The following is a 5,946-nucleotide window of genomic DNA, read 5'->3' as shown; positions in this document are numbered from 1 at the left end:
TTCGGTGTTCCATCGCATGTGAACATTTGAACGTAGAGACTATGCTCAAACCCTTGATGCAGCGTTTGCCTTGAATTCGTCTTGTATCATCATCCCGTGTTTTTCCTTCAACGCGTACATGTCTTTTCATTCCTCTTTGTAGTTCAAAAGAACCATTGTTTTCTTGTGGGAGCTGAAATGCTCTAAGTTCTCTTTCATTATTCTACATCATCACTTTAAGAATCTAGATTGTAGAGATATCCTACTAATCCAGCAGTCTATGTTCTTTTAGAATAGTGATCATGCAACTTATAGCAATCTATGTTTTCTGGGGAAAGCATGTGTCAATTCTCTATCATTCTTCTCTTATCATAACATCATAACTGCAATGATATGCCATGAAAGGCAAAACATTCAACATTTCAATGAAAGGCAAAACTTTCAACATTTCATCATAGCATGCTCTTTACATAAACATTTTCATGAAACAGTTTAGAATAATAACATCTTTAAAACATTGTAACTGCAGTTACCTTTTTCCTTGATTGAGCACGATGCAATGGAGTGTTGAGCGGTGTCGTATGAACCCACGTATGTCTAGTGAATCAAACTAGACATGACTTTTTAGAAAATGGTTTCTAGGGCCAGAGCAAACGAACTGCTCTGATACCACTCTGTCACAGCCCACTATCCCAATGACGGGTTAACCGGGGTTATGACTTGGGTGAACAATAAGAAATGGAAATTTAAAAGGGATTTACTAAATAACCAACATTAATAACAACAAACTAGTGGTATATATATATATAACCACTTGGGTAATTAACAAATGAGTCAGCCATAACGACTAAACCCCAAATGAAAGTTAAACAAAATGAAGAAGTAATAAGTTCCACAATACGATAACAAATTCAGAGTGTTTGCAGCGGAAAAACGTGTGAGTTATGCATATGGAGATGCATACTCAAGGTTTCATTACATAAACATCAAAAGGAAAATCCGCTCAACACCAATCCATTCCATCGCCTGCTCAACCTGCACATTTAGAAATACATGCAGGGCTGAGTATAAAAATACTCAGTGACATAAGCCGAAATACAACATGCATACATATATAAATTGAACTGCCATAACAGTAACACACAGGGGTTTTCATAAATGACCTGCGCTTACTAAAACATTTCGTTCATTTTCATAAAGGTGGATGCATCCCATTTTCAGTCTATATGATCCATATCTGTCCTTTCTGTCACGCGCCGGGAAGGAGGCCTCCTTACCACGGACGCCAAGACCGGTCGCAAGCGACTCGCGGTCTCCATGAGTGTACACGTTAACCCTAGCTAGCGACCTTTGTCTAGCATAGGATCCCAATTGGATTTCCTTTAAAGTTGGCGAACCAACACAGATAGGATACATATAAAAACATAAACATTTTGGCAGTCAATCATTTCATAAACATTTCATTTTCATAACATTTTCATTTTCATAAAGGGCATTGAACATATAAGCATTTTATAAGAACTGAATAAATAGTCAAAACATATCATGCATATATATTCGCATATGAGGCCTACGTCACGCAGGGGATCTCTATATACGTAATAATAAAATAATGCCCACCTCAATTGTTCTTAAAGCTGGCGTGGAGTCGTTTCTTCTTCTGCTTCACTTTCTGTCGCCCGGACCTTCATTGATGAAGAGTCGATAAGTTCGTGAAGAAATTGTCATAAGACAAAGTCTAATTCTACGTGCCTAAGGTATCTTTTAATGTTTTAGGGTTCTAGCATCCATATTAATCTCGTTTCATTCAATCAATAAAATGTAACCAATTATCATGTAACTATCATATAGGTTCGAACCCATTTGTTCGAACATCAACATGTACATAATCCATAACTTCCTTCTACACCCGTCATTTAGTCAAGTACTCCATCAATTAAGAACAAGCTATATATTATTACCCTGAAAATTTAATCATTATAAATCATGCTTTCTCATACTTCGCACATTTTCATCACTTAAATAAATAAATCATTTATAAACACATGCTTAGTAATTTAATATCTCAATTAAATCCCAAGCTCATTTGATAAAGTAAATCATATACTTAATCATTCTATAACACAATTCCACATTTTTTATCATGTAAATAAATAGTCTCAATATTTATTAAAACATGAAGCCATTCTAATAGGACATTTTAATTCCATTATAATGGAATTACTCATAAAATAATTTAATCCTTTTTCTTTAAAAAGAAACCATATTTATAATATTCTATACATTTTTTTTTTAAAATAAATAAGAAATTCCATTATTCATTTATAAATAATAAAACATTTTAAAATTCATTGAGATGAAATAAAACATTTTAACCATTAAAAAAAAAATCCATACTCGTAAGCTTTGAAAAAAAATTTTATCATGTAATAAATGGGGCTTAATCCCAAAATATTTGCTTTAAAGTCCATTAATAATTTAAATAATAGAATGGACTTCATTTAGAATAAATAATCCCAACTTCCAATATTAAAATTTAAATCAAGAGATTTAAATTCACTAAGTAATTTAGTGAAAATTTAAACATTTTTTTTTTTTTTTTTTAAGAATTAAGGCCAAAATTCGTAGGCCTATATTTAAAACAATAGCCCAAGCATTTAAATAAAATTAGCCTACACAACTAAAATAAAAACCCATCAATTTTAAAACAAAAAGAGCCCAGCAGAAGTAAAATAAAATCGGCCCAAACAAATTAAAACATGAGCCCAACTTAATAAAAATCGGCCCACTCACTCTTTTCTTAAAAATTTTCGGCCCACCCTAAACCTAACCCTAATACATACAACATATACCACACACACAAAACACATAACACACACACTCAAGCTCAGCGCCTCACTCTCCCTCTCTACCTCTCGGCTCTCTCCTCTTCTCTCCCTCTCGTCTCTCTGTCTCACCGGAAGTCAGCCGCACGCCGCCTCGCCGTGAAGGAGCTCGGCCGCCGTCCATCTGGTCTTCCTCCTTCGGCTCCTGCTCGGACAAGGGCGCGGGTAGCTTCCTCTCCATCCCCTCGTCTGGAACAGGGCATCTGCCCTCTCCGCCATAGGGAGCGCACGGCCGCCGCCTGGCCGCCTCCTCCGTCGTCCGTCGTGGCTGAAATCGCGGTGGAGGCCGAGCTTTGTCTCGCCGGAAAGGTAAGTTCCAAATCTTCCCCCTTTTCCTCTCTTTTCTATTTTTAAACCTAGATCTGAAATTTCCCCCTCTTTCTCCTCTTTTCCGGCCGAACAGAACCGCCGTTCGTGTCGCTGCGCCGCTGCTTCCGCCGCGTCGCCGGGAAAGATAAGTCTCTCCCCCTTTTTCCCGTATCTCTCTCTCTTTTTTTTTTTATTTTTACAGAAGCCCTAACCATCTCTCTCTCGTTTCAGATAGACAAAGGAAAAAGGCGGCGGCTGCCGCCGCGCCGCCTCCGGCCGTGAGCAGCCGCCGGCTGCTCTCACCCCCCCAAATTCCAGTCACACGCACAAAACACACATAGAGCACTTAGGGTTTCAATTCTGTTCATTTTCATTCATTTCTATTTACAAAAACTGATCTGTACTTGTAATAGATAGAAATATAGTAAAATGTGTGCGTGTGTATTATTCTGTTGGTGGTTCTCTGATGGTGATAAGCTTGATAATTGAAACAATAATAGTCTAAAAGAAGTGGTAATGGATGTGTGTGTTCGATCTGTTTTCATTTGAATCATAGTTTTGTAATTTAACAAATGAATGTATGGAGAAAGTAAAGTAGGAGGTAACCTTGATATGAGTAGGAAATGAGGAAAATCTTCTTTCTGAATTCACCAAAATTGGATCTGCGAATTTATTCAGCCAAGCTTAACAATGAAATTTTGGATCTGAAAACTATGAAAGAATTGGAAGAATTAATGGACGTTTATTACCTCTTTCTTGTTTTGGGAGATCTTGGAAACTGATTTGGAAAGCTGGAATCAGTGAATTATAATTCAAGCATAAGAATAGCTTGGATCAGAATGTTAGGAGGAATGGGAGGAATGTTGGTTGCTGATTTTGATTAAATAAAAACTAATTGCATGTTGAGATGTTAAAGTGTAGAAGATGGCTGGCAAAAGAAGGTGTAAAGAGTGTTTAGTGGAATGATGAGTGTGTGGAATAATGAGTGTTTAGTGGAATGATGAGTGTTTAGTGGGATAGTTGGCATATGATGAGTGTTTCCAACACCATCAATTTATTTAAGAGTAAGATGGATGTGGAAATGTGTAGGTGCTAGATGAATGTGATGAATAAAATCCTTATTCTGTATTTGTAATACTAATTTCGGGTTCCCATATAACGAAGCTTCGTTATAACTCTCTATAAATACATATTTTATAACTCGTTTTATAAGTCGAAAATTAATTACGACTTCAAGTAAATAATAGAAATACTATTTCTATCGTATATAAATTAAATAACATGATTCTGCTAAGTCAGTTATAATCCGAAATAATAATTATTGACTACTCAATAATCCTTTAAATCTCAAACGAATTCAAATAATAATAAGAATTTAGCACATCAAAACACATATATAACAATTAAATCATATCAGATAAATCAAATCAGTTTTATTATTAATGGATGCCGAACCCTAATTATTAAGTCTTTAATCAGTGATTAAAAATTGGGATATGACAGTTGTTATGCTTAAATTAGTCCTCTCGAGTTTATTCATTCATGCTTAGATCATCTTTCCCAAATCAGAATATAAACTTAGCCAACCATAACGTAAATAACACAAGCAAAAGATGTAAAGGAAAACATAACTGGAATTGAAATTACTTAAATGAAAATCGAAGTACCTACGGCCGAAAGTGCCGTGCAAAACATAAATAGAAAAGTACGAGGTTACGCCCACAGCCTGGGCTAGCTTCAAATCTCAAGCAATGCACAACAGAACGGAATTTCAGCCCCCTTGGCTTGTGAAGCTCTTCGGGTATTTATAGGAGTCATTAGGGTTCGAAGGCCCAGCCCATGACTTGCGGCCGGATCCATGCAAGCATGGAGATGCTTATCCTTTTTCAGACCTAATCTTTATGAAGATATGTTTCCTTTTGGATAAGGCGTTGGTTTGGCCTTATCGGTCTCTTTTGGATAGCTGCCGCCTTCCGCCTTTCTCGGACTCCCACTTGCAATCCTTCCTCGCCCGTCTGTTGTGCCTCCGTCTTCTCTTGCCTTCCTTCCTTCTCATGCCTGCCAGCTCTCGTGCGGTACTTATAGGCATAAGGGGTGGTTTTGCTTCCAAAATCCCTTTGCTTCCGGCACATACCTCTTTCACGAGAGGTGACAGCGCTTTCGACCCCTGGAGTGCTCGGATGATTCCTCTGCTCGGATGATTCCGCTGCTCGGATGATTTCTCTGGCAGCTTGATTTCTCTGGCCTTTTGAATCCGCTGGCGGCTTTGATTCCTCTTGCCTTTGTGAATCCTCTGGCACTCCGTTTCTCTGGCATTTTGGCCTCTTTCCCACAAGCTGGTCCCTGCCATTGAACTACGCCCTCCCAGGCGACCAAACGACACAAACACAAGGAAAAAGACTCGATCTAGACTTAAAACACACAAAAAAACAGAGCACAAGCCTGGGCTCATCACTGACTCGACAGAGCTGACTTCAACAGCCAGAGCTGACTCAACATCCAGAGCTGACTCGCCAGAGCTGACTTCAACAGCCAGAGCTGACTCAACATCCAGAGCTGACTCGCCAGAGCTGACTTCAACAGCCAGAGCTGACTTGCCAGAGCTGACTCAACATCCAGAGCTGACTCGCCAGAGCTGACTAGCTCGGCAGAGCTGGAATTCACGCACTAACTCTAAAAGTTCAACACTCACCACTCATGCTCAACAAACAAAAGGGTTCTCATGCTTCTCTCTCAATCTAACACTCCTCAAAACTTTAAACTTAACCTATCA

At 38.3% G+C, this 5,946-nt stretch overlaps 1 long non-coding RNA gene across 1 annotated transcript; it reads right to left on the bottom strand.

The window, feature by feature from the left end:
• Positions 1-255: 255 nt before the first annotated feature.
• Positions 256-4,658, bottom strand: LOC130996802 (uncharacterized). The gene is made up of 3 exons (XR_009092814.1): positions 3,780-4,658; positions 1,600-1,664; positions 256-1,014 (listed from the first exon to the last, which is right to left on the bottom strand). It is a non-coding gene; the product is annotated as an uncharacterized LOC130996802 (long non-coding RNA).
• Positions 4,659-5,946: the final 1,288 nt, after the last annotated feature.

The sequence above is a fragment of the Salvia miltiorrhiza genome, chromosome 8 (assembly GCF_028751815.1).
Source record: "Salvia miltiorrhiza cultivar Shanhuang (shh) chromosome 8, IMPLAD_Smil_shh, whole genome shotgun sequence".
NCBI classification, from domain to species: domain Eukaryota; kingdom Viridiplantae; phylum Streptophyta; class Magnoliopsida; order Lamiales; family Lamiaceae; genus Salvia; species Salvia miltiorrhiza.
The sequence above is the reverse complement of the archived record's forward strand: the minus strand, read 5'-3'. Positions and strand labels throughout refer to the sequence as shown.